The 27,634-nt window shown below is 30.1% G+C and overlaps 1 protein-coding gene across 1 annotated transcript in view; it reads right to left on the reverse strand.

The window, feature by feature from the left end:
* LOC129957530 (major facilitator superfamily domain-containing protein 6-like) overlaps positions 1–27,634 on the reverse strand; it is a 78,406-nt gene that overhangs the window by 43,117 nt on the left and 7,655 nt on the right. The gene's annotated exons all lie outside the window — the stretch shown is intronic.

Genomic DNA, 27,634 nt, shown 5'->3' on the forward strand with positions numbered 1-27,634 from the left:
TACCCAATTGTTTCAGATTAATACCATTATTAAAAGTAAATAATGTGGTCGAATGAGCTGGTCGCCAAAGCCGGCTAGTTTGGGGGAAAATCTCAAATCTATACCTGCAATATTTTTCTAAACATACAGCTTTTTTATGGGACCAAGGTGCATGTAAATTTTTTTATTTTTCTATTAATCAGAATTTGTGGAGGAAAAACATATCTTATTAATCTTATTTTCTAGACTAAAGACTAGAATGGACAGGAATTCCCTGGAATATGAAAAGTGCTGTGAATACTAAATTACAACTTCTCTCTCCATGTCACTTATGGCAGTACTCATGTGACTGTCGTCATTAGTCATTTAAAACGTCATTAGTCATTTCCCCACTGCTTGGATTTGTTTGGATATTAAACCACTTTTCTCGGGTTTATAAGCTTAATATTTGCTATTTTTTGAAGCGGAAAAAGTAGAAATAACGTTTTAGAGCTTCATATACTTTCCATTTCTTGTCTACAAATTTAAATTGACAGAAAAATGTGTCATTAAATGTTATAAAAAGGTCGGTAAAGTTTGAAGTCGATATTTTGCCTTCATTTTTAAAACCTAACGCACTTTCCCGATCCAGTTTGAAGTGATGAAAATATAGAAGTGAGGAGCAGAAAAAGACATGGATAAGATATGTATCTTGAAAATTTGACTGTAATAGAAGTCTTTTATACTAATAAAGTTAATTAATCTCACATGAAATCAGCAAAATCTCCTGTAAACCCTAATATAAGTGTGCATTATTAACTTTCTTCCATTGATGAACAACAGTTACGAAATCAGCATATTGGCTTGCGATCTTTGACGGGTTTTTTTCGAGGGGGTGGGCAAAGCACGCTTTAATCGCTGAAATGCTGTTATTACACAGGGCCAAAATATCGAATATACATTTTGAAAGCCTTTTTTCGACCGATTTAAACATAAATATCACATAGAGCGCCAATTAGAGTAACAAAAATCACGTATCATATTTTATTTATCTAAGTCATTGCGTCACGTTTATATTTTCTGAAAGTGACTGACAGACTGACAGACGGTCTATTTCTTGTTGGATTTGGTTCAAAATTTGGATGGTGTCTAGATTATAGATGTTAATTCTATGTATCAAATTTTATCTATCTAACTCTCTTCGCTTTGTACTTATCGTGTTAAATGATATTTGAATAGCCAGACAGACTTCTTCTAAACGGATTTTGTTCAAAGTTTGATAAAAATGTACAAGCTTAGTACACTGACCGTATACCAAAATTTCAACCGTCTAGCTCAAATAGATTTTGAGTTATCTTTGTCACAGACAGCCGGACATTTTCCAAAAACATGTTTTTTGAACTGAAGTCTGAAATGTAAAAATTCGTAAAAATTACGAGTACGAAATTTTTTTGACTATTACTGTACATTCTCTATCATACTGTAACGAATCCTTGATGCGGCTTCCCAGCATAGTGGGTTCCATAGGAAATCCCAGAGCTTGGCGACAAACTTGGCGACCATTTGCCGAATTGGCGACGAATTTGGTGACTTTGGTGCCAAAATAGATTATACCCGAAACATCGAGAATTTTCCCGATCTGTCCATTAGGAACCGAGATACGCCTCGAACGCTCCTGATTGGTTGAGAGGCTCCTAGCCCCGCCTCCTGAGACCTATAAAAGGAGCTGCGGCTGCCGGGGAGTAGTCGTGGATTCATTAATAAAGAAAAAGCAGCAGCGGTATTTTTAGACATACAAAAAGCCTTCGATAGAGTTTGGCAACACGGTTTAATATATAAATTAATAAATTACAATAACCCCAACTACTTAATTCAAATAATCTACTCCTACCTATCAAACCGTAAATTCAAAGTTAAAATAAAAAACGCAATATCCTCTGAAAAAAACATCCAAGCCGGCGTCGCACAAGGTTCAAAAATTGGCCCAGTGCTGTTTTCACTATTTATTAATGATATACCCAAGCAGTTCAATACCATGCTATGCATTTTTGCAGACGACACAGCGATACTCGCAAAAAACAAAAACCCAAACTACATGCAGCTAGCTCTAAATAGACACCTCCACAATCTTGAAGGTTGGTTCGAAAAATGGAAAATTACCATTAATGTATCCAAAACTGAAGCTATTATCTTCCACAAATCACCCATTAATAAATCCTTCCCCCAACTTAAAATTAATAATAAATTTATCCCGTGGTCTCAGAACTGCAAATACCTCGGTGTAATATTAGATAGAAAACTAACATGGAAGCCCCACCTACTATATGTCAAAAATAAATTCCGTGATCTCTCGAGAAAATTTTACCCCCTACTATCATGGAATTCAAAAATGAATAGGGAAAATAAATTACTTATTTACACAGCCTATTTGCGTCCAGTACTCACATATGCCTGCCCAGTGTGGGGGTACGCTGCCAAAAGTAACCTAAAATTAATTATTCAGCAACAAAATCAAATTATAAAAAGTATCTGTAAAGTACCCAGATATCTCTCCAACTCTGAAATTTATAAAGCTCTCGATTACCCACCTCTCAAAAAATTCATACAAAAAATAGCCACTAACTTCCATAACAATCTTATAAATATAGATAACGAAGCTATAAAACTAATCCCTAATTACGATCCCAATCCGCGAATAAAAAGACCAAAAAACGTACTCCTCTAACACATCTAACCCTTTCACTAACTGGTACAACCCTTTCACCTTACCTGCTTAAATAATGTAAACATTAATTGCTCGCGGCGCCATCTAGTGCTATTAAACTTAACATGTAACTTCCCCTGCACTGGATCCATATCGTAAAGACCCGTTACCGCTGGCAGCATACCCACTCACCCACTCCTACAGTAACAACCAATAGCATATCGAATTTCCAAATCTCACTCAAATCAAGCCAATCACAAACCTAGCTTCGCCAAATCCACATATGTACTCCTAACTCAATAATTTTAACAGTACCATGGCATTATATCAAAAGTTATGCTCTATCAGTCACATCATTAAGGGGATAGTCCTTCTCCAAGGACGGGTACCCCGATAAACCCACCATCCAGATCGAGATCGGGGAGTAGTCGTGGACCAGTGGAGTCGAAGAGTAGTCGGAAGCGACGGTGAAGAACTGGTCTTCCAGGGATAAGCGGAGCAACGACGGAGTCAAGCTAGTGCTGAACTAAGCTGTGCGCTACTGTCTGCAGTAGAGAGTCTTGTTGTATGCTGCACGCCTCGGCTGAAGATTATCGTGTTCTGTGCTGTATATAGTTGTCGTCTTTGTACTGTCCAGTGTGTCTTCGTGTAAATAAACGTTGTTGTTTTATTTTCTATTGCCGCCTGGTGATTGAGCGTTCTTCACACCATATAACTTCCACTATCCAAACGAACCTCGGAAATTTCGTAACATTTGGTGTCAGAAGTCGGATTGCCCGGAAATTTCGCAACAATACGTATACGATGAAGAAAAAAAGAGAGGGATAGGAGTATAGCTACATGGGAGATATTTCGGAAGACAGAGAACCAATTTAAAATTAATTATCCACTACAAAATGGGACTAGTGAGTGTGAAATTAATTCCATGACATTTAAGAGGTTCTACATTGAAATAAAAATTGTTAGAGAAAGTTATTTTATAATTTAAATAATTCAATGGTAAATTAATTTAATACTTAAATATAGAAAAATTTTCTCCATTTTTGACGATATTTCTTGGAGATAATGAATATAAATTACTTTAATAAATCCTTTTTATTTCAGATCCAGTATCGGCTTCGCCTTATTTTGCTTATCAAATTTAATAAAATCCCTGCGTGATAAAATAAATAGGAAAATGCTTAAAATAATTGACTGTCAACTTTCCTAAAGCATAAATATCTATCTCTTATGCACTCTGCAGACAAATAATCTGAAAAGAGTCGCCAGCTTTGATAGACACAATGTGGGAATCTTCACCGATTTTCTCTGTGTCTATGATAGATTCCAATTCTAATGTCAAAATATCTGTACAGTTAACAAGAATGGGTAGCCAGAGATTCAGATACCAAGAAATATAGTGCCTGAAAAGATACTTTGCACTTAGGCAAAGTTTAGCACTAAAGGCAATGCAGTTTCTTTTCGCCACCCCCACAGGAAAAATTTTAGATATTATTTCCTTTCTGACATCCTGAATTGGCTGCAAGCTTAGGGGCTAAACCTGGATGGATGACTAGACAGATTTCCAGAACTCCATAAGACATTTTATAAAATGTAAATGAGTCAACAACCACCTGTCCTATTTCTTCTGGATAACCATCAGTCTCATTCCCACTTACGAGCACTGGACTTCGTCCAATAATATGGAAGGATTCTTTTTTCTTTCAAGCATTATATTTACAGCATGTGACAGAGGAGGATCAGGGATATTTTTTGTTTTTCCAGACAAAAACCACTTCCAAAATAAAGTCCCAGCGGGCAAGATTGCCTCCAACTTCACAAGTGAAATCATCGCTGTCAAAGAAGGTTTGACCGCGTACCTTGCGCAGACAACGCAGATTCCGTCAGATGGTATCGTGATATTCTGAGATTGCAAATCCAATTTATATATTATTCAGAGTGGAAAAACAGGGCTTTCCCAGAATATTAAAGCTCTTCTGTTCTCTATCGTGGCGATGAAGAAGTCACGCACCTTGCAATGGATTCCAGCCCACGTGGGTATTGAGGGAAACGAGCAGGCCGACCCTCTTGCTAAGAAGGAGAGAGTAATGGATCCCACCCCTCTATCTAGCACTGCTCTGGATGCTAATGCCGTGGAAAGACAGGAGCTCTGTACCAATCACAAGAAATTCTCCCTGACAAATCTAAATTATAAAAGAGACATCACAACCACCATTGCAAGACTCAGAACAGGACACCTGAGGGGCATGAGGATCATGCCCGATGGCTCCAGACTCTATGGAGAATGCAAACACTGCCCAGACGTGCAGCTGGATCCGGAGCATATTTCTAGCTGCCGTTCTATTACTTCAGCCCTCTTCAAAATCTCACACAAGCCTTCTTCACAAGGGATAATCTTTATTCCGATAAAGCTGAAGATGCGGCCAGGGCTGTTCTGCCTGCTTTCGGCCCAATCTAATTGCCTCCTCTCTCCCTTTCCCCCTTATTTTTTATTGCACTTATCAAAAGACAACAAAACAATAACAACGTATTATATAAATTGTAACCGTAAGAAAAAACCTGTGTCTGAACCTTCCATAAAATTCCCAAATATTGCCATTAATTCATGGATGAGAAAGAATCTTGGAAGGACATGGCACCCATGAAATAAATTACTAACACCGGAGAAAATTATGGCAATTTTGTTGGCAATTAGTATCTTGACAGCTGGAGAAGAAGACTAACCATTGACTATGTGATGACCCATAACCAATACATTCAGCTGAAAAATGGAAAAATACAGAGGATGATTAAAATTTTGATGCAACTACATTAAAAAATACTTCCATATCAGAAAGAAGCCCTTGAATCTCATAAGCATATTTTCATTAAAGATAAGGTCATCTATATCGTTCTTTCTATAACAATATGGGCAGAGATTCATATCAGCTTGTAAGGTCATTTGATCGGTTGCCGATAGAACTGTGGTCTGCAAGCGTTAACGATAACGAATGGCTTTTACCAGATACTTAGATAAAAACTACTTTTCAAATTGAAAATACAAAACAACAGACTATGAAGTGAAAACAACCATGCTTTGAAAGAAAAATAATATCAACCAAGTTAGAGAAACGAAGGAAAAATGTTAATAAACTGGAATCTCAAAAGAAAAAGGCTACGGCTGGTATTAAATGCAAAGTGTTGAATTACTTTTCTCAAAAGTCAAAGTATCAACAAAATGGCTTCAATGTCACAATTCATTGAAATAATCGCATGATCATAGCGCCAAGCTCAAGAATCTACTTATAATATTTGTAATAATTGTAATTCAGACAGTGATTATAGTGATTGCTCATCAGATAAAGTGCATTTGTGAAGAGTAAAGATTGTTCATAGACTTATTGTTGTTTAATAGAAATTATTATAATAAAAACGTACAGATATTAAATATATTTGCTGTAATAAGTAATTCATCTAGTGGAACAACATGCCCCGTTGTTTGGTAATCTGTACATATATTCGTAAAATTCTTAATGCTTTTAAAAAATCTTTTTTTAAAAAAAACTCCGCAACGACTCTTCAGTAATTAGTGTAACTTTTAAAATGTGTTTTATGATACCACTTGTAATGTTTTCTTTCAGAAAAATATATGAAGAAATATTATAAGACTTTCAGTGTTCGGGTTTCATTCAAAGGTTGATAGGAGTATGCAAGTTCGATGTAAAGACCAGATTCCAAATTTTATCAATCTAGCTCAAAGCTTTTTCATATTATTGTATTTACATACAAGTATAACTCTAGCAATCGCTTTTTAATCTTCAGAAAAGACTAATCAAAATCTTAAGTTAAAATTTTTTGGCGATTGCAAGACTTTTTTTTCATGTACTGCATATGCCATAAAGTAAAAATGCATCTAATGCAGTAAACTTCTTATGATGCGAGGAGCCCATGATGTTACCGCTGTTGTAATTACTGCAAACGTGCGAATTCCGCTGATAATTCGCACGATAATTTCAGTTATTGAAAAAGAACCTAAAACACGGAAATGCTTTTCAGCCATTTTTGTTTACATTTAGGAGCCTTCACACGTAATTATGACTTAATAAACAGAAGGATTCTGCGTACTCACAAACTAGTTGATTTACTTTTTTCACAAAACTGTTCGTTCTGCTTCTTGGTATTAATGCATTTTTTTCACTCGTATTTGAAGTTTTCTTATGAACACTGGATGATATGCCATTCAAGATGGTTTCAACACTATCTCAGATACGTTTGGCACTAATAACCAATGAAAATTATTATTAACCTATTGAAAGTTATTATTGGCTGAGTGCATAAGAAATAAAAATAAAAATAATAAATTATTAATTTAGATACAAGTATATGCTATCATTAGAAAATCTGTTCCTTGCAATGGGATCTTTTTATCCATAACGTTCACGAACTCTCAGACCATAACTAATCAGAACATATTTGAGAGGAAAGTCACTCATGCACAGATTTAAAATTAAAAATATAAGCTTTTTAGTGACATGAATTTCATTTCCGAAAATTTTTCTTTAATTTTAAACAAATTTTTAAGAATATTTCTTTACAACCAAGCTCTTAAATATTTTTGTTCTTGCATTTTTAATTAAAAATATGAACGAAGATATTAGATTCTTTTTTTTTATGAGCGTAGTATCATCACTGCAATTAAGAGTAAATTATAAAAAATAAGATAAAAAGAGAGGAATCAATCTCTTAAAAAACATTTCGCAAACGATATGTCTGAAAAATAGTTCAAATCTCGATTTCCCCCTTTTTTTGCGTGTTTCAGTGTTATCTTTATTTTTTTGTTTGGATATTTTTCGTCGATTATTTTGGACACTTATCTGAAAAAGAATCCCAAGCTGTCAATAAACAAAAAAGCAAAAATACTTTTTTTTCTGATTCCCAGTTTAATTTCAGCGGAGAAAAAGCCTCTAGTGCTAAGAGTTTTATTTTCCGCATTATGACGAAAAAGCGTTTTGTGCTTCACAATATAGTAGCAAAAATTCGAATATGTAATTTTTTCGAAAGATGGAAGCTAAACTTTGATATAAATATAAAACTACAATTTTAAGAAATAACAGTGAGAAATTTCACAGAAATTCACAGATTTGAGTCTTTGCTTTCACATACATATGAAAGTACGAACCTACAAACAATCAACACCCATAATCGATTGGGTTTAAAGTTTCAGTTTAATATAAGTTAATACGATTCAAACTTTAAATTCGTAATCTGTATTCAAATTCTATATATTTTTATTCTTTACATTTTGTAATTATCGTATTTAGTTGTACTCAAACAGCTAAACACAGCTTAAGCTTAATATATGGCCATTTAATAAATTCCATTAGATGTAAACTGTACTCTGAATTTTGAGATTTTATTAAAATTGTTATTTCGATGTTTTGCATACTATTTATTAAAATCTATATAAATAAAAATAGAAATTCATAAATAATTTGTACATTACTGAAATGTAAGCTACTTACATTTCAGTAATTTCAATCATTACGTATGTCTTACCATAAACACTTAAAAGTAATTATATAAATAGGAATTAAAATTCATAAATAATTTTTACGGTATAAAAAATTAAGCTACTATATAGGTCTTAGGACCGGGGTAGTCTATAGGACCGGGGTAGCCTGGTTGGTAGGGCATTGGATTCGCATCCATTGGGTTGCGAGTAATAACCCCGCCGGTCGAAGACTCTCCGTGTGTCTGGTCTGGCTGGCGCACGTATACATCTATAGTGGTCACAAAGTCCTCCATGTCGAGAATAATACCATTGGGAGTACTGGCTCAGGGGTGATCGTTCGCTGATTTAGGTCTAAATGACGATCTGTGGTTGAGTGAATGAAATGCATGAATGAAGTCAGCCCCTTAAAAAGAGTTATGACGCGTGAGTAGCTAAGTAGTACTCTTGGCCCTAGTTGGCGCTACTGAAAAAACAAGATTCGGCTTAAATCGCTAACAGATGACTGTCAGCAGGCTTGTAAAGTGCCATAAGTCACAAGAACATATAATTTTTCATCGTCCCAGCAAATGAGTCTGCTTTCCCTCAATTGTTGTCTCTTTGGAGTTTTTGCGAAAAGAACAAGATTTCTATGTACTCAAATACCTGATTTGGGAGCTTTACAAGACAAAACAGTCTAAAGCTCACTATTTCAAGAATAGGACTCGATATTTTTTATCAACTGTGGAGTAGTGGTTAATATTTAATAATCGTTTGGAGAAATTGATATTTAAAATTTTTTATTTATTTACCTGCGAATTGACATTTTAATCGTTTAATGAAATTATTCATAATTTTATAAAATTTTATTAATATTCTAAATTTTTAAGGATTAATAGTTTAATTTGTATATAATCTATGCATTTTATATTCTACTAAGAGATTACATATTCCAGTTCGCAATTTTAAGAGATAAAATGCTTGATTCTTATCACTATAATATTCTTAATCCAAGACTATAAATACGTGAGATTCTAGTAGAAATACTTTAGATAAGCTTTAAAAAGAAAACTGTAAATGTCTATTTTCTATTTCTTAATATGTTCTGTGTTCTTTTAAGAAAATGTTTTTTACTTATAAATTTGTTTTATGTCCATTTTAAAGCAACATGAAAGCTATATAGGGAATTCTTCAACTATGACCAGAAAACGGGGATGCAACATGGGATGGCAACCTCTCTCCTAAACTAACGCAGCATACCAGAGGGGGGGGGGAGATATTTGATCCTTATGGATATAAAATACATCAAAGGCATTTTAAGGTATTTTAATTGTGAAATATGGTTACGAAATAGGAATCTTTCAATGCTTTAACAAAAGACCGCTGCGGCCCATATTAAACTTTGTTGCGGCCCTTACGGAATGCAAATGTGGAGAACCCTCTTTCTCCTGACGAATTTTCAAATCTTTATGTTTTTATTAATTTTAATTTAATCTCTATAAAGCAATTTTAAGCATGTATATGGTATATGATAATTCTGAAATTAAAATTTTAAAGTAATCCAAGAAAAATTAGTAAAAAAAAAAAAAAAAAAAAAAAAAAAACTCAGAGTTTTATTTTTAATGTAATTTAAGTATTTTAGTGCCAAGCGAGTCGTGGTTATGGACTTTTTGAATTATGAAACGACTAAAAAACAAGATCACATTGATTTTCAAGCGAATTTGCTAACAGTAAAAAATTTCTAAAAACAAGTTTTCAAAACTTAAAGTATACTTGATTTCAATTTTAATAAATTCCGAGTCCTTGAAAGTCAAATGAACACACAAAATCAATTTTTCTGAAAATATCACAAAAAAATTTGGGACAAAGTATTTTCATTTTTTTTTTTTTTTAAATTTAGAAAAACCAGCTCTGCAAATTAAACTTTTGCATAATCTTTGTAAATCAAATAAATACACAAAATTAAATTATATTGAAAATACCTAAAAAAAATGTCAAGGTCCTCAAAAGTCTGGAATATTTAAACAGTTTCCTGTTCTGTGTAATTGATAACCAAAGCCTGCTGGTAAATAACCAATGCTTCGTGGCTTATTAATGGTTAATCCGAATTAAGATCAACTGCAGCGTCAAGTGATCCTTAACTTCCTAATTTAGAAAACATCTGGAAACTCTCAAAAACGTTTGCCCCGCCTCCCAAAAAATGACAATCATGTAATTTATGAAATCTTTTTGTCTTTTATGGAATAAAAAATAGCAATTGCGGCATTTTTTGCGAGCTATTTTCAGTTCAGTTCCATTGACCACCATTTTGAGTAAAAAGGACGTGTTTTAATGAGATAACCTTTCGCAAAGTGACTAGGCCATTTTCTTAAACATACAATGAAAAATTACTTGATTTATTAAATTAACTGTTAAATGAACAAAGGGCGAATTCTCAAATGTCTTTTTGAATCCGAATTTTACTAAAGAAAGGCGAAAGTGCTTTATTACTCTTTGAATTCAGAAAAGTACTTCAATACATAATTATTGACCTAATAAACGGACTTGTATGCAGCTCCGAAAAATAAATGTTTGTAACTGCTTTAAGTTGAATTTCATTGAAAAATTGATCTAAATCCTATTACTACTCTACAGATTTTTTAATAATAAAAATTAAGAAAATAAATAAACAAAACGTTAAAGTGATGCATCGTCTTGAATGGTACCTGAGAGGATGTGTCCGAGTACAAAGGGTTTGTGGGTTTTTTCAGGCGGGGGGGGGGATGATCCGTGGTTTTGCATTCTAAAAAGGATTGTTTTTCCCCCAGCTCTGATGGGCCACCAGACACAAAAGAAAATGAATTTATTGCCAACAATACGAAATATTTTTTAATTCAATATTCTTAATATCTGAACATCCTTCATAAAATCTTTTGAATTTTGTTTCTAAGCTTATTCTTTGAGAAGTTATATTGATTTTTAATACACATTTACACATTTTTGTTTTTAATACACATTTTGACGTCATTTTACATCTTTAAATAGTATTTTCTCAAACTCTAAATTTGGGCTGATTTTTCTTTACAAAAAATATCGTAAATTAAAATCCAATGTATACTTTCAGTTCAAATTGGGTATAATATTTTCTCAATATACTCTGAATTCTAGATTACAGAATAAGCAATATTTTCATTTGAAAATATTCTACTGCTGCTTTAATGTTTCACGAGGAGAAAATTTTTTTAAATATCATGTTATTTAAAAGATAAAATCCAAAATTTGGATTGAAGGAGAGCTTCTTTTTTATTTAATTAGGAAATATATTTATTGACCTGTCTGCAAGATTTTGTGCCAATAATAAATTAGAACATTTTTCTTCATACGTATTTTTAGTCATAATATTTTGAAAAAATATTTTCATATATATTTTCTCCAATATTTTTTTTAATTTGAAATTTAACTGATATATTTTGTTTTCATTGATGTTTTATCGATCTATTTTATACAAAAATTCAAAATTTTACCAGTTTAACAAAGTTTGTAAAAAAAAATTCATCCCACACGTAGTCAAGCATATTAAAATTCCTTTGAAACCCTTCATTAGACTGACAGCTTTCCTGAATATGGAAAAAGTGTAAAGACCATATATGAAATTTCATTTGTCTACCTCAAAGTGTTTTCACTTATTATGTTCACAGACAGACAGACAATGCCAAAAATGTGTTGTTTTTTTTCTGCTCAGAGAAGTCTGAAATGTGGAAATTCTTTGAAATTTTGATTTGAATATTTTGAATATTTCTATACCTTCTCTCTATATCGTATACGATAAAGTAAAAATGAAATATTACAAATTGAAGTAAACATATGTAATGCTTGTATTGCCATCGAATAATTCAACATTTATTGTAAAATAAACAATATTAAAGTACAAATAATATAAAAAATAATATATAAATCTATGCTTGTAACAAAGTTTATATTACTGAAAAACTTTTAAGCAAATGCAAATAACGTGTATTAATCAGGAAGAAATGAAAGTTTATCTCCACAGTTTCAAAATATTTCAAGAATTTAACTATCGTTTGCAAATATTTTTCTTTCAATTGCATTCAAATAATATTTTATGATGGAAAATATGAATTCATCGTTTGATATTTCATTTATATTGAAGGAAAAAATCGTCTGCTTTTCTTAATATTGTTATTGTGACCATATCTGTTGCACATTCAAATATTTCATTTAAAACTATCAATTGGAGTAAAAGGAAATTTATTATAAGTTTTAAAAAAATATCTTTCAGCATTATTTTATTTATTATTAACTGCAGCCATTGACAAACTTTAATCACATGTCATTGGCGAATATAGTCAGTTGATTAACATGATATCTTTGTCGATCTATTTTGTAGATTAACAAAAGTGCCCATATTTGGGTAAAGCCACAATGATTGCTACAACATTTTTTAATACAGTATATTCTCAATAATGCTGCAGACATCAAACTAAAGGACCATCAAATTAACAAAAGCTTTGAAAAAACAAGGTTAATTTTAAAATATATAAAATTAATTTTAAAAAACACGCAGCTTCTGAAAATTTTTAAGTTTATCGTTTTTATATAATGTTGCCATTAAATCTTTCTCTTCATTTTTATTTCATTAGTTTTATTCAAGCCTTTTAATCTTTACACCATGTTCATTTAAACAATTTCATACTAAGTAAAGCGAGTTCGCAAATTGTACAGACCAAGTCTATGGCAAAGGATACCGACGTGCTCTGATTGGTTTAAGCCTTGGCATCTTTTTGGCAATGTTTTGCCAAAAAAATGCCATACCGAAATATATTTTTATAAAAATAAATAAAATTTGTGTATTTATCCCCCCCCCCTCTATTTCTTACGGTTTAATGGCAGTAAAGATCAAATCCTGAAACCTAAATTCAGGAAATATAAAAATTACAATTTATTAAAAATATTTTTTGCGTGTGTTTCTTCTTAATATTATTTTGATATAACTAAAAAAATTAGCTACGAAATCACATATTCCGTTAAAGCTTACATATTTATACGTTTTTGGGCATTAAGTAATCATCTCCTCATATGTAGTGGATGGGAAAGTAACAAGCGTTCAGCAACAAGTTTCAATGACTGCATAAATTTTGTAATAAAGGCACGAAAATCATAAAAAAATAAGAATTATTTAATTGCTGCATCATATGTTGAGTCATTACTTTTATTTAGTTTTTATACTTCTGTGCATAAACAACATTAGTTACTTGCATTACTAGTATTATTAGTAATATTTGTTATTAATATTATTAATTAGTATTAGTAGTATTACTAGTAATATTTAGAGAAAACAATTATATTAATAAAAATTAGATCATGTGGATATTCACTCGTATCTTCCATAATGAAAGGTACAAGGTTTGAGCCAAATAAGCGAAAACTACACTATTATGAGTGCAAAACATTGCCAAAAAGATGCCAAGGCTTTAACCAATCAGAGCACGTCGATATCCTTTGCCATAGACTTAGTCTGTACAATTTGCGAACTCGCCTAAGTAAATGGAAAAAAGTAAAAGTTTTATTTGTTTATTTATTTTTTCGAAACTGGCAACATAAATTTATGATGATAGAAACAGTCAAAATTAGGGCTTGAAAATCACTTTTTAGCCCCTAACTTCGCAGCAATTACAGCTATCTAAAAACTTTAAAAACAAAAATTGTTCATCTTAATGACATGCTAATTTGGTTAATTTGATTTATTTTTCTATCTACAATATTAAGGAAATTATAGCGAAATGAAAATTTCCACACAGACCCCACCATTTCCAACCCCTTTTAGCTAGAAGGCCCATCTACGAACGGATCCGAGGTTTTTACATTTCTTGCAACATATTCCAAGCCTGTTGAAATCCAAACATAATTATTCTTGGTCATAAGATAACATGGGAAAAGCGTTATATTATATAATATACAACTTTTGAACGATAGGTGGTTTGGGGTTCTAGGAACTATCATCAGTTAATATCTGTAGAACATCTTCCCGTTTACGTTAGAGGTAGAATCTTCAATACCAACATTCTTTTCGCATATTCTAATCAATCGACTTCTCGGGGGGGGGGGGGGGGGGGGGGGATTAATATTTCAGTGAAAAATATCCTCAGTGACCGGAACAAAAGATATCTTCTCACGATAGATCTTCAAACGTAGCATTAAACCTAAACAAGTATTATTAGTACCATTTACTAGGGGAATAAAAAAGTGAAGTTTTGGTACTGCGAATGACAGTGAGAAATCACAAGATTATCATTATTATTATATTTTTAATGGAATGATGATATCTTGTGACATATCCAACAGAAAGTTTCATGTATACAATAAACAAACAAATATGAAAGTGTTCAACGTTTTTATAAAATGACGTCGCCTTCAGAAAATGCTACTAGTTTATTATTATTATTATAATTATTATCATGCGAGAACATGATGTTTTGGCTTGAGTTTTTGAAGCGATTTGAAAGCAACAAATTGTTGAAGCCTCAAAATGCGTAGGCAACAAATTGGCACAGCAGAGCTTTTGAAATATCTATCGTCTGCTAATGTAATTTTATTTTAAAGTCGGCTTTCACAGTATACATTTTCCATTACCTATCGTCGGCTAATGTAGTTTTATTTTGGAGTCGGCTTTCACTGTATAGCTTTTGAATTATCTATCGTCTGCTGTTTTACTATTTCCCTTGGAAATCACAGTGTTATTCCCTAGCTCGCGCAACGTTTTTTTAAAGTAAACCAAACAAGGTAAAACATTGTTTGTTTAATGGATAAAGTTTGTTGGTTCAGTGATAATTTCAACTAATTAAAATAAAGTTATTAGAAAATAATGCAAAAGGTTGTCATATTTGGTGATTATTATTGATTTATCGCCAATTAAAGTTACAACTTGATTCCCAAATTATACATTCTCTGAATACAATCTAGCTGAATTCTCAGCTAGAAAAATTGAAAATGAAAGTTTTAAAAAAATTATATATATATATATATATATATATATATATATATATATATATATATATATATATATATATATATATATATATATATATATATATATATATATATATATATATAGAGAGAGAGAGAGAGAGAGAGAGAGAGAGAAGTCTCGTGATTGTTCAAACCGGTTTAAACTGGTTAATGATTTTAATTAATTAAGACAAACAATAACTTAAAAAATATAAATGTTCTCACGTGAAACTTGAAATTTACCCTATTTTGAATCGCCCTATGTATTGGCTCTATTCTGAATCGATATTTTTAATTTTTAATTCAAAGCTAAATACTTCAAATTTATAAAACTCGGTACCTTATTTTATAGTCTCCATGGTATCAATAATTTTGGAAAAAATCTAATATTCTATAATCTAAAACGGAAAATACATGCATATCTCTGTCGGTCTCAAGAATCCTCTTAAACAGTGAACGATAGCCACCTGAAATTTTTATGTGACATATTGAGGTGCACTGCTAGATCAAATTAATTAAATAAATTGAACGCAATGGCAGTAACATAAATTGGAAAATTGAAAATAGCAATTTTAAAATTTCAGAATTAATTAGCAGAAAATAAGATGATTTTTGTCGTTTTTCGCCAATAATTTAGAAAGATTTATAGTACAAAAATATTTAGCAATTTAAATAATAATAAAATAAGTATTTTTCATGGCACTGTTAAATTATGATTTGATATTTTTTTTTCTAATTTTTACAAACCTTTGAAAATTTAATTTAAATATAGTTTAGAACAATTAAATTCAAACAAATTTATGGTTTCACGAAATAGGTGCTGCATAGCTAGACAAAGCTGAAATTTTAAACAATTCTACCTTTTCTTTTCTTAATATTAACTGGCAGTTTTTTTATTGGATATATATTAATTTTAAAGTTTATTTTATTCGATTTTAAAATTACTGTTACAAAAAACACCTGTCGTCTTAAAATTTCAGTCAATTAAAGATTAAACACGATTTTGACTTCTTTTTTCCTGTGATATCTGAAAATACAATTTCACAATTTTGCATTACAATATTTATATTATATAAAAGATGAAAAAATAGCTTTTCAGTTATATAAATTTCATTTTCCGCTAAATTTATTTTTCTCATTTTAAGAAAATTTTTCAGAAGTAATTTTAAGCATAATAAGCGAGAATATTTTTTTGCATATTATGAAAAGCAAAAATACATTAAAAAAAAGCCGTTGCCAGAACACATTAGTAGAATTCTGAAAGAACGCTAATACAAAAGTTTAAAGGCAAATGATTGATAATTCATTTCAAGAACATCTATTATATTGGGGTTTTTTTTATGTTTTTGATTAACGAAAAATTAATTACTTTATTAATCGTCTCTATTTCTTAAAAGAACTTTATATTCGATATTTATGAATGAAATTTGAAGTATTTCTTTAACAAATATTAATAATCTAAGGATGAAATGAACCAAATGCGATTTTTAGAAATCACTTGATTTAATGGATGTTATCTTATTAAGAAACATTTTGAGCAATAAAAAGAATTCCTACATTATAATTTTAAAAAAACAGTTTTTATATTAAAAATATTAATTATGTTAAGTATTTTACTCCCGAGAACATAAGGTATATCAACTAATCTATATATAAAGATTAATGTCTGTATTTTTATAAAAATCTGCAATTTTTTACTCAATCTTAATAATATTTTTCATAAATACTCTAAAAGAAAAAAATTGTCCCTGTCTTTTGATGGTATGAAAGTTGATTGAAATGTAATTTAACTGAAAACTAAGCAAGTTTTTTGGAATTTTTCGGTTAGATCTTTCAAAGACAGTTTCGAAAATGTTTTTACCTTATCTTAAAATATACTTTTTTAAATGTAACCAATTTCATTTTCGCACATTGTAATAATTTTTTTTAATATTTTATTTAATACAAAATTTGCAACATTTTTTTTTTTTTTTGAAATTCAAACTAATTTAAGTTTTTTTTTTTATTAAATCATATTCATCACGTGCTTTTTGCTACTGTTAAGATTTAAAAAAAGATTTTCACTTCAACTTTTATTTTATAGTATACATATTGTTTAATTTGCAGGCGTAGTAATTTGTAGCAGACTGGTTCCATTAAATTCTTAGATTTTTTTATCATGTGAGAATATATTGTTGTTTTGGTTAGGGGGTTTTGAAGCTCGAAATCGCATAGGCAACGAATAAAGCATAAAAGGCAATTTTCATCATCATCTTTCAATCGCATATATTTTTTACCTGCTTTTACCAATATTGCATAATTATTATGTATTCTTCTTTAACGGCAGGTGCCTTTTTAAAAAGTTGACCTGTTTTTACCAGTATTGCTTTATTATTACGTATGCTTCTTTGACAGCAGATTCATTTTTAAAGGGTTGACGTAGAACTATGACATCATAGCTGTTATTTCATCTCAAAATCGGTCGAGCTCCAAAACTCTGTTTGCCAGCTAGAAAAATAAAGTCTCTTAATTGTTTCAAACCGGTTTAAACTGGTTAACGATTTAAATTAATTAAGACAAATAATGACTTAAAAATAATAATGTTCTCGCATGATGATTTGAAATTTGCGATAGTAGATTTCTTTCTTTTTTATTATTAAAAAACTAGATGAGATTTTAATCGCTTTTCTTCTTAATAGACTCTAAGAAAGATCTATATCCCGGCGAACGAGCTGATCTTCAAAGACAACTAATGAATAATAAAAATGCAAAAGTAATAAATATGACAAAACACTATAAATTGATTGCGTGAAATTTGTCTTTTCGAGGTTATTGTTTAACAGAAAATCATGCAAATGCATTTTCAGGTTACAATCCAAGAATTATCTTCAGGGATTAAAAAGTTAATTAAATAGATATCAGATTTGGTAAAACATGTTTTACTTCTCATGATCTATGATTTTATTTAAATATCCTATAGGATGAAACATCCGATTTGGTTCATTTATTGAATTTTAATATCTTATATGGATAGAAATAACATTTTAGTTTAATTTAACGTGTATGAAGACGATTTTTACCTTTTAAATCTATGATTGTTTTCTCTTCAGTGCAGTTTTAAATGTTAATTTTTTCATTCGACTCATGAGTTAGATACGTAATTGTATAAGATGCTCTATTTAGAAATTTAATAAATTCCATGAAATTAGAGAGTCGGGATGGTTTCTTATTATTGATTTTTGCTTACTAAAACTTATCATTAAGCAAACAATTATTGGAAGAGCTTGGACTAGGAGTCCACCACCTTCAATCCATAGCTTACGCTTTCCAAGTTATCAAACACAATATTTCTCTCAGTTATTCTGTGTATAGAAGGACTGAATTAAAAAAAGAATAGAGAAACTAAATAAATGTATTAGATTCATTGTTGCGCTAACACTGAAGAGTTCAAAGAATTCCACATTTCACTTTGAGCAAGAACCATTAGGTCTTTCCTGGTTTAGTTTAGTAGTTAAATTAAATGCACGTCTCATTTCAAAGCCACTAGGACTATTTTTTGGACCGATATCGTCATTTTGAACCTTGCTTAGATGACGAGGACGACACCTGATATAATAACCTCCCAAACTTCCATACAACGACAATGAGAGAGTATTTCAGGATGTCAGATTTAACGAGCACCATGTTCGCTTACATGATGCTTCTTTGGTGGATTCCGATCCCAAACCTGGAACCTGCGGCTTCGAAACAGAGACCTTGCCACCACGTATCACACTTCCATGGAAATTCTCATTTACTCCTTAATAAGATTAGTATTCATTCCTTGAAAATTTTGCCTGTATTGCCAATCTCTAGATTTCTATTGACTCGAAAGTATAAACTTGGGAAAGCGGAAAATTGATGTCATAACTGTAAAAAAGTGATTCCTTCCCTTCGTTAGAATTTCCAAATATAAAACCATAGTAAAAGCACGTTTCTTGCTTCTTAGTTTAATAGAGAAAGTTAAAAAGGCATTTTTGACGTCTTTCTTTCGACATTTAAGGATGATCAACAGAAAACACACCAATAACAAGAACAACTGAATAAATTTCATTTATCTAAATTAGAGTTTATACAAAAACCGACTTTTTGAAAAACCGGTTTTCAAATTCCATATTTCCAAAAAAAAACGGTTTTAGCCGGTTTCCGAACTTTTGTCAAAAAAATAGAACATGGAAAAATATTTTCTCCAAGTTATATAAAATAACAAAAAACGAAATCAATATCAAATTCAATGAAATTAAAGATTACATATACATATTATTTACACAAAATAACGAAAACTTAAACAAAAATTTTGAATAATATTTGTATTGTTTTCACTAATTTTAAATTCTCCTAATAAAATAGGATTTTAAAAATCATAAAATGTCGACAGACGGTGACTAAATTTTAAAGCTAAGTCTGATTTTGGACACAATATTGCCTGAAATTGAAAATACTCGTTCATTAACTACTGAGCTCGGTTTTATAGTTTTCATGGCATCAAATAACAAATTTAAGATTTTTGTTCTTTTATTCGTTACCTCAAATAATGAAAATTCAGCTTTCAGTACCTTTGGATTTGCAAGTTTTTCTTCAGGGTCTTCAAGAAACTTATGAATTGATTTTTCATGGCTTTTTTTAAAATAGCATTACTCTGACGAATAGTTTCTAAGATTTGCTCTTCATCAGAATCAGTTTCCACATAAGAATTTGGAAATAATCTAGAGAATATCTTTCCAGATAATTTAATAATTTCGGTTTTTGAAACTAAAGAAAGTTTACTAGAAAGATTTCTCCGCTGAACTAGAAGTGTGCGAATACAGCAAAATAGTCGCTAATTCTACTTTCTTGAATTCGTTCTTCTAAAGCATATAATAATTTGAAACTTATTTTAGTGTGCAATTTTTTTGTAGTTCATTTAACAGAAATTCAAATATATCTACACTTGATAATAAATTCGTATCTCATCGCTTTAAGCCCCCAGCTGCTAGACAAATCAGTTCCCACCAATATTTTTTTTTTATTTTTATTTTATTTATTTATTTGAAAAATTGGAATATCCAGGCGTATCGGAAAACCAGTTTTCTTACTTTATAAACCGGTTTTCGAATGTGACAAATTTACTTAAAAAACCGGTTTTTTAAAACCGGGTTTGAAAAACCGTCAAACCCTAATCTAAATCATTATATTTTTACTTTCTCGTTTACGAAGTATACATTGGAAAGGTACTGTGATCGTCAAAAAATTCAAACTTAATATGTTGGCCAATTTTGCGTTGCAGCCCTTCCAGAATCTGAAAAGTACATTTTTAGAATTATGTTTATCTGAGAAAAACAGAATAACTCAAAACCCTTTGGACTAGACGGATGAAATTTAGTATGTGGTCTTAACGACAAATTGGTAGATTTTTATAAAATTTCGAACAGAATCCATTCGGAGGTTGTTATTTTTTAAAAAATATGTTTTAATGCAAGCCAACACGATAACATCAAAATGAAATTTCATAAAATCTGGTACACAGTTTTAGAATCTAAAACTTAAGGATGTATCAAACTTAAAATAAATCCGCCATAGTAATAAATAAGTCCCATTTTTAAATAAGTTATCATTTTTAACTTATAACATTTTTAAATAAGTTTATGGGATTAAATAAATTTTTAATCAGTGGACCCTGTGTAGATCCGTACATCCGCATGTTAGTCAAGTTATTAGATAATTCAAAAATGCAATGACATAGAAAAATGAAATGTAATATGTGATTTTGTAAATAAAAATTGTAGTTCCGCGCCATATTTTGGCTTCAAAAGCGGAAACAAATCATCCAAAATTCATATTCAGTTTCTTATAGTATACCAAGAAGCACAAAACACCCATCTACTAGACTCCGGAAGCACTTATGAGTTTCACGTTCTTGTCCAAAATCTGAAATAGTTATTGCTGGAGAGGAGTAACGCCTTTATAAGGGAGAACACTAGAACAATTTGGGTGTATCACTGGTTTACTTATCATGTTCATGTACATAAAACAACAAAGGCCACCAAGCTATCTTCTCATTGATGAATTGATTTCACTGGCTAAGGAAGTGGAATAAAATTTGATACAATTCTACTGATATAAACTTGCACAACTTTCATCTATGTAGCTTTCTCTGTTCCCTAGTCATCTCTGCTACATGCATAACAACATACTTCCTTTGGATTGATTTAGTCTGAAACAGGATAGAAATTTAATGTAGAGGCCATTGTGGTGAATAGCATATAAGCCAGTAACAGCGCTTCTACCCGAACAGCTGTTTTGGTATAATTGTTAAGTTACTGGACTGCGAACCACAAGGTCCCAGGTTCTATCCTAGCGCATTCACTACTGCCTCATTGGTGACCTTTCGCTTCACCATGTATCAAATTTTATCCGTCTCTAGGTCACTGTAATTTTCAATTTATCGTATGCACAGACAGACATAATTTTAAAAATGTGTTCTTCTGACTGGAAGAGAACTGAAACAACGATTCATTAACAATTCGAAGGTAAATATTTTAATGATAATAATTTTTTGCTGTATACATCACGTACAAGAGGATTAAAATATAAGTTGGCAATGCAATCCAACATAATTTGAAGTAATTTTATTTTAAATCATATATGTATAGTGCCGAAAATATTAGAAAATATTGTCAAGTACTAACCATACAGATAAGTATAAAAACCGATCCCGCTTTTGTAAATCTTTAATTAAACTGACGAGGTTACTTACCATTAGCTACCCTTGTCGTCTAATCGATTCGCCGGGGAATACCGGCTGTGTTTAATTTCAATTAAATATCTTAGGAATAGCTTCATATCCTTAATTCTGTTTTGTTTTTAACTATTTTTAAGCATCAAATTGTCGTAGACAGTAAAACCGTCTTATTTTATTAGCCTTACATACGTTCTATTTTTTTAATGCATAAACCTTTCCAACGAAGTCAAGTCCCTTGATGTCAGATTTATTAAAAAAGTAAAGTTCGGATATTAATAATCTATTGTCTTATTGCACGCTGTCTTTCGTGGTAAATCTGCTTTCTAATTTCTCATACGAGATGCGCAGATAATAAAAGAAATCTTTCTTTTTTTTTAGCTTTCAAAAAAGGAAAAAAAATCAAGCAGTAAATATTTGTTGAAACAGTTTGAATTTCACTACAATTAAAGATTTAACTGAATGTTGCACAAAAGAAAATTAAAAAATTATCAAACATTTAAAAAATCGCATGATATTTTAATTGGTATATAACGCTTTGCCATGTTATGTTACGAACAGGATACCTACAGTAATTTCGTTTGGAATTTAACCGGCTTGGAATATGTTGTAAGAAATGTGAATTGCATTTTTTACAAAACTATCTTTACTCTTTGGTCTTACGACTGTGTGTAAATTAAAAGCACAGCTCATAAAATCTTTTTTCATTTACAAATTTTTCCATATTGCGATTCAGTACTCAAAAATCAGAAGATATGTTAATGATCAGGAGTGGAAACACGCACCCATGCGTTCTTATTGAATACCAGGTGAAAATTTAACAATTCTGGCTACACATGATTTCTTAAGCGCTTTGACTTCCTCCTTCCATCCCGTCGTTCGCAATCCCATTGAATAGTTTCAATTTAAATAAATCAAGACGTATGTGTGTGCTTTTAATTATAAGTTGTTACACCTAATGCTGTAAAGTATAACGTTTATATTGTGAAATTTCTTATAGAATAACTCTCTCAAAGTTGTTCCGAATCTGAAATTGAAAGTAATTCCTAAGGAATGCGAAAACATTCTAAATGATTTTCTTGAAAATTGTGATAAAAGTTTTATATTTTTAATTTGCATAAGATAAGTAAAAAGCCATCAAAGTAATAAAGTATATCAGATAAAATCCAAACACGGTTTGCAAGTTGGTAGAAATACGGGAGGAGGAGAGGGAATGTTATGTTTTAGGCTAAAAAAAATATGAAGAAAAACCTTATTGTTCAGATGTAGATCGAATGATTTAAGTATATATTATGTGATTATTTGTATTTTGTAAAGTTTTCAGATAATTTAAAGATATTACCAAATTTGTGAGTTAAGTTTCATTCCTGATGTTCTTTACATATTGTGGTTCGACAGAAAAATAGCCTGAAATTAAAAATTTTTAGGCAATATGAAGAATTAAAACAATTATCGAACTTTCTTAAATGAACAACTTGCTTATTCTATGCTTAAGCAACTGCAGAATATATCAAGGAATTATTTCACCAAATTTTAATTAAATTATACAGATTAGATTTTAATTTATGAGATTTTGTGAATATATAAAATTTGAGAAAATAGCAATAAAGCGTAAATTATGCAAATATAAAAATTAATGAAATTTCACAAAAATATATGTAGAAATAAAAAGGTTTCATAGAGACAAAATCTAGAAATTAAATTAAAAATATTAAATTTAAAAAATCTATATTTTTGAAAAAAAATTGAATTTTTTTTAACTTAATCACCAATTTAAAATATTTCACTAATATTTTTTTTTCATCTGATAAAATCAATATTTTCTTGCTTTTTTACTAATGAAATGTTAATTATTTATTAATTGCCACAATATCTTCCCTAAAACTTCATACCTAATCAGATATTTAAAGCTGTACATATTATATTTTTAGCAAAGGTAACTGTTGGATACAAGAGATTTTCATATTAACTGTCGACGGAATTCTAATATCTTATGAACAAAAGCTTTTGAAATATATATTCAAAATGTAAAAGATTTTTGATATAAAAATTATAATACAAAATGTGCTTTTAATTACTTTCCATAATTCTCTAAAATGCTTCTTATATTTCAAAATGTTTAGTATTTATAATAAATACTTTTAGCAAATTTAAACCTTATATAAAAGACTTCATTACAAGAATTTCTTTAATTGAAATATTAATTTATTTAAGTAAAATATTAAATGATTTCTTTGATTAAATTATAAATTATTACAATACTGCAAAGTGTTTTTATCGTCTTCAGTTTTATTTTTAAAACATGTGAAAATTTGTTGCAAAAAGCGAATTTTAAAATCTCATAACTTCTCGGAAAATTACAGATTTACGCAAACGATTTTTAAAAACAACAGAAAGCTAATTCTTTCATGCTATTAATAATTATTTATAGAATGGCGCAAAATTATTAAACATTGTGAATAGCAACTTAAATATGCATCTACAATAAGAGATAGGAAAGCAGCCCTTTTCAAGAGTTGATTTCAACATCCACTGAACATCAAAAACAAATGATTAAATTTTAAACCGATTTTTAAATCTTGGAGAACTTCTAAATAAAATTTCAAGTTACAGAATTCTTGAATATCAATAATGTAAAATAAATCTAACTTGACTATCTTTTCCATAGATATCTATTATCTAAAGCATTTATCGCTACTTTAAAATTCATGGAACTAAATAAATCTTGGGTGCCGCCATGTTGTTTGCTGGCTCAGTACTACGCATGCTCCGTAAAAACTTCCTTATTATTGAAATACTATTTAATTTTCCTTAAAATATTTTTTATACTTCATAGTATTTGTAAGAATATTTTTAATGTGTTTTTTTAATAATTTAGATTTTTACAAATCAGAAAATAACTATCCTTTCAATTTTATGAATAAAGATGTCATTAATTATTGCCTTATTTTCAGATTTATTTTCCAATCTTTGGATATAGGTGAGTGGATGTTTGTTTGTTTTGAGTGCATGAAAAAACTTTTAGCAAACGGATTTAAATATCTCTCTTATAAAGCACAAAACCTCCAATCAATGAATCTTAATATATTTTTTTAAAAATTGTTGTGAAAATATCTGTGCACAGTCTCTATAAAAACCTTTAATCACTATTCTATAAAAAATTATAAATTAATAAATAACCTTAAAAATTTGGGCATACAGTAACAGAAACAGCAAACAAACAAAAAAAAACCAACATGGTTTTAAGAATTCCACACAGTCATTTTAATTCAAAAAATCATTGTAAATTAATATTAAAAATATGAACTGACATATTTAAGAAAAACCACATTCGCAACGGAGTTAGAAATTTTCTGTCTTTTTACAGTCGAAAACTAACATAAATATCAATTGCAGCCCAATGTCCTTTCCTAGATCTGGGCATAGCGGAATCTTATGCAATAGAAGTTGAAGTAACTCGTAACGAATCTGAGGTAATTTTTCAAAGAACTTAATTGACGTTCTTTTAATAAATTCCGAAACAGGTTCAATTTGGAGGTCAACATGAAGTATTTTCTTTCTAATGCACAAGAGCACATTAAAAATCTTCATCAAATGTTTATTTTGAAAAAATTGCAACTTCTTTTTGTTTTGTGCGGAAGCGCGTCCCCAAATTTGATAATCATACATCAAAAGTGGTCTTAAAATCATTTTGTAGAACAGAAGCTTGGGCCTAATCGATAACTTACTTCATGAAGCAATGAAGCTGTTGAGTTTAACACTAGCTTCCATTTGCTACATTACATTACCTTTTTACACTAGCCAACCTACCCCCCCCCCTTCCCCATATGTTCAGAAAATGCAAAGGAGGAGAGAAAGAGAATTGAAAAGATGATAATATATTATCCTAGGATACGAGGAAACTAAACTCCGGCTATTTATTTTGCAATGCAAGATTTGTGAACTGATTTGTTTGGATATTAAATAATCTTCTACGATACGGAACGCATGTTTATCTTGAGAATTAAATAATGGTCTTTGAAACTTTAAAAATAACCCTTTGTGTGTTTGCATGAAGAAAAATAAGATCTAGAAATAAACAATCCTTTTGATTTGAATGCGTCGCATCATTCAATATTTATCCTTTCTAAAAATTATTTCTTAGAAAAGTTAAGTGTTTATAAAATATAATTGAAATCAAAATTTATCGGAAATGTATAATTTAAATAGATATACCCTTTCTTATAGATATCGTTTGCAAATTTTCTGAAACTCTCTATGACTTACATAAACATCTGGCAATACTCAGTATTTCATTTCATATTATCAGTAGAAAACAAATTTGTTTTTAATGTTATAAATATTGCAACTTTGCCAATTTTACGAAATGGCGAATGTAATTCAGAAGAGAATATGTATCAAGGTTTGTTTCTATAGTCCCGATTTCCGCGACAAAAATTATTTTAAAATTTGAAAAAAGCTTTTAAAGACAGTTGCTTATCAAAACAAGAAATACAGAAGAATCCATTTTAGATTTAATCAGGTTCTAGTAGAACCTCTACTTCGTCAAATTCATCGATGTGACGATCAGATCCGGTAATTAGAAATCATGATCAGGTGATCAGAAATCATTGTTTAATATTTAAAGACTTTACTGAAGAAATTTCTTACTAAAAACTATCCGAATTGCGACGAGATAACATATGAGTTTTATATCTCGCATAAATCACCTTCACATGATGTCATTATTATACATGATTTATCGCCAAAAAATTTAAAAAATGGAGTTCACAAGGCCCAAATTCACCAGATATATCACCATATGACTTTTTTTAATATAGCGACAGAAATTAACTCTTCACAATCCCCTTTTTGAGATTAACGATGAAAGGATTTCGAATCATCGAAAATATTTCGAAGAGATCACTGATTTCGGTTGTACTTTTGGAATGAATTCGCGACAATATATTCGCTTCTGATGTTTAAAAAAATGCCATGTTTGTTATAGATGAAAAAAAAATTATCTTCTAAAACTTAGATAGGTATTCTTATTCGTTAACCCTTTAAATGGCCATTTTTTTCTAGTCATATATGTTAAAATATTTTTAGGCTTGAAATTAGAATAAGAAAAGGGATTCATTTGGCTTATTAGATAAATTTAATTTGATTTTATTAATTAATTTGGTTAATTAATAATTAAGTAACAAATCAAGACACGTCATTTTGTGTGAGATAAAGAGCTGAGGAACCTAAGTTTCTGTCTTTCTAAAAAAAATTTGTCAGAACTTAAGCCAACCTACATAATTTCATACAAAGATTGATAAATTTGGTGAGAAGCATACTTCCCTCGGCCCTAGAAAGGGTTAAGCGACGATGTGTCAATATTTCCTTGAAAGGGCTATATATATCGAAAGTTTAAATTGAAAGTAAATCGTAATAAATAAGAAACTATTTCGGTTCCTTTCTTTCTTTTTTTGTAGAGATTTTTTATTATTTGTAAGAAACATGGAAACAGTAAAGAAATGGAAAAATCTGTAGAAAATGATTATTAAAATTTAATCGATAAATTTTTTGAATTATTAATAAAATTAGTTTATATTTATAAATACTATGTCCTTGTATATTTATTGATAAGATTTTTAAATAAGAAAAAGATTACATCATATGATCTTTAATGTAATAAATTCTGTCCTTGTAAGTATATCAGTAGAATTTATAATTAAAAAGATAACCAATTACATTATATAATCTTTAGTGTAATAAATTCTTCAGACTTTTTCAGATA

Source organism: Argiope bruennichi, chromosome 11, assembly GCF_947563725.1.
Source record: "Argiope bruennichi chromosome 11, qqArgBrue1.1, whole genome shotgun sequence".
Lineage (NCBI taxonomy): Eukaryota > Metazoa > Arthropoda > Arachnida > Araneae > Araneidae > Argiope > Argiope bruennichi.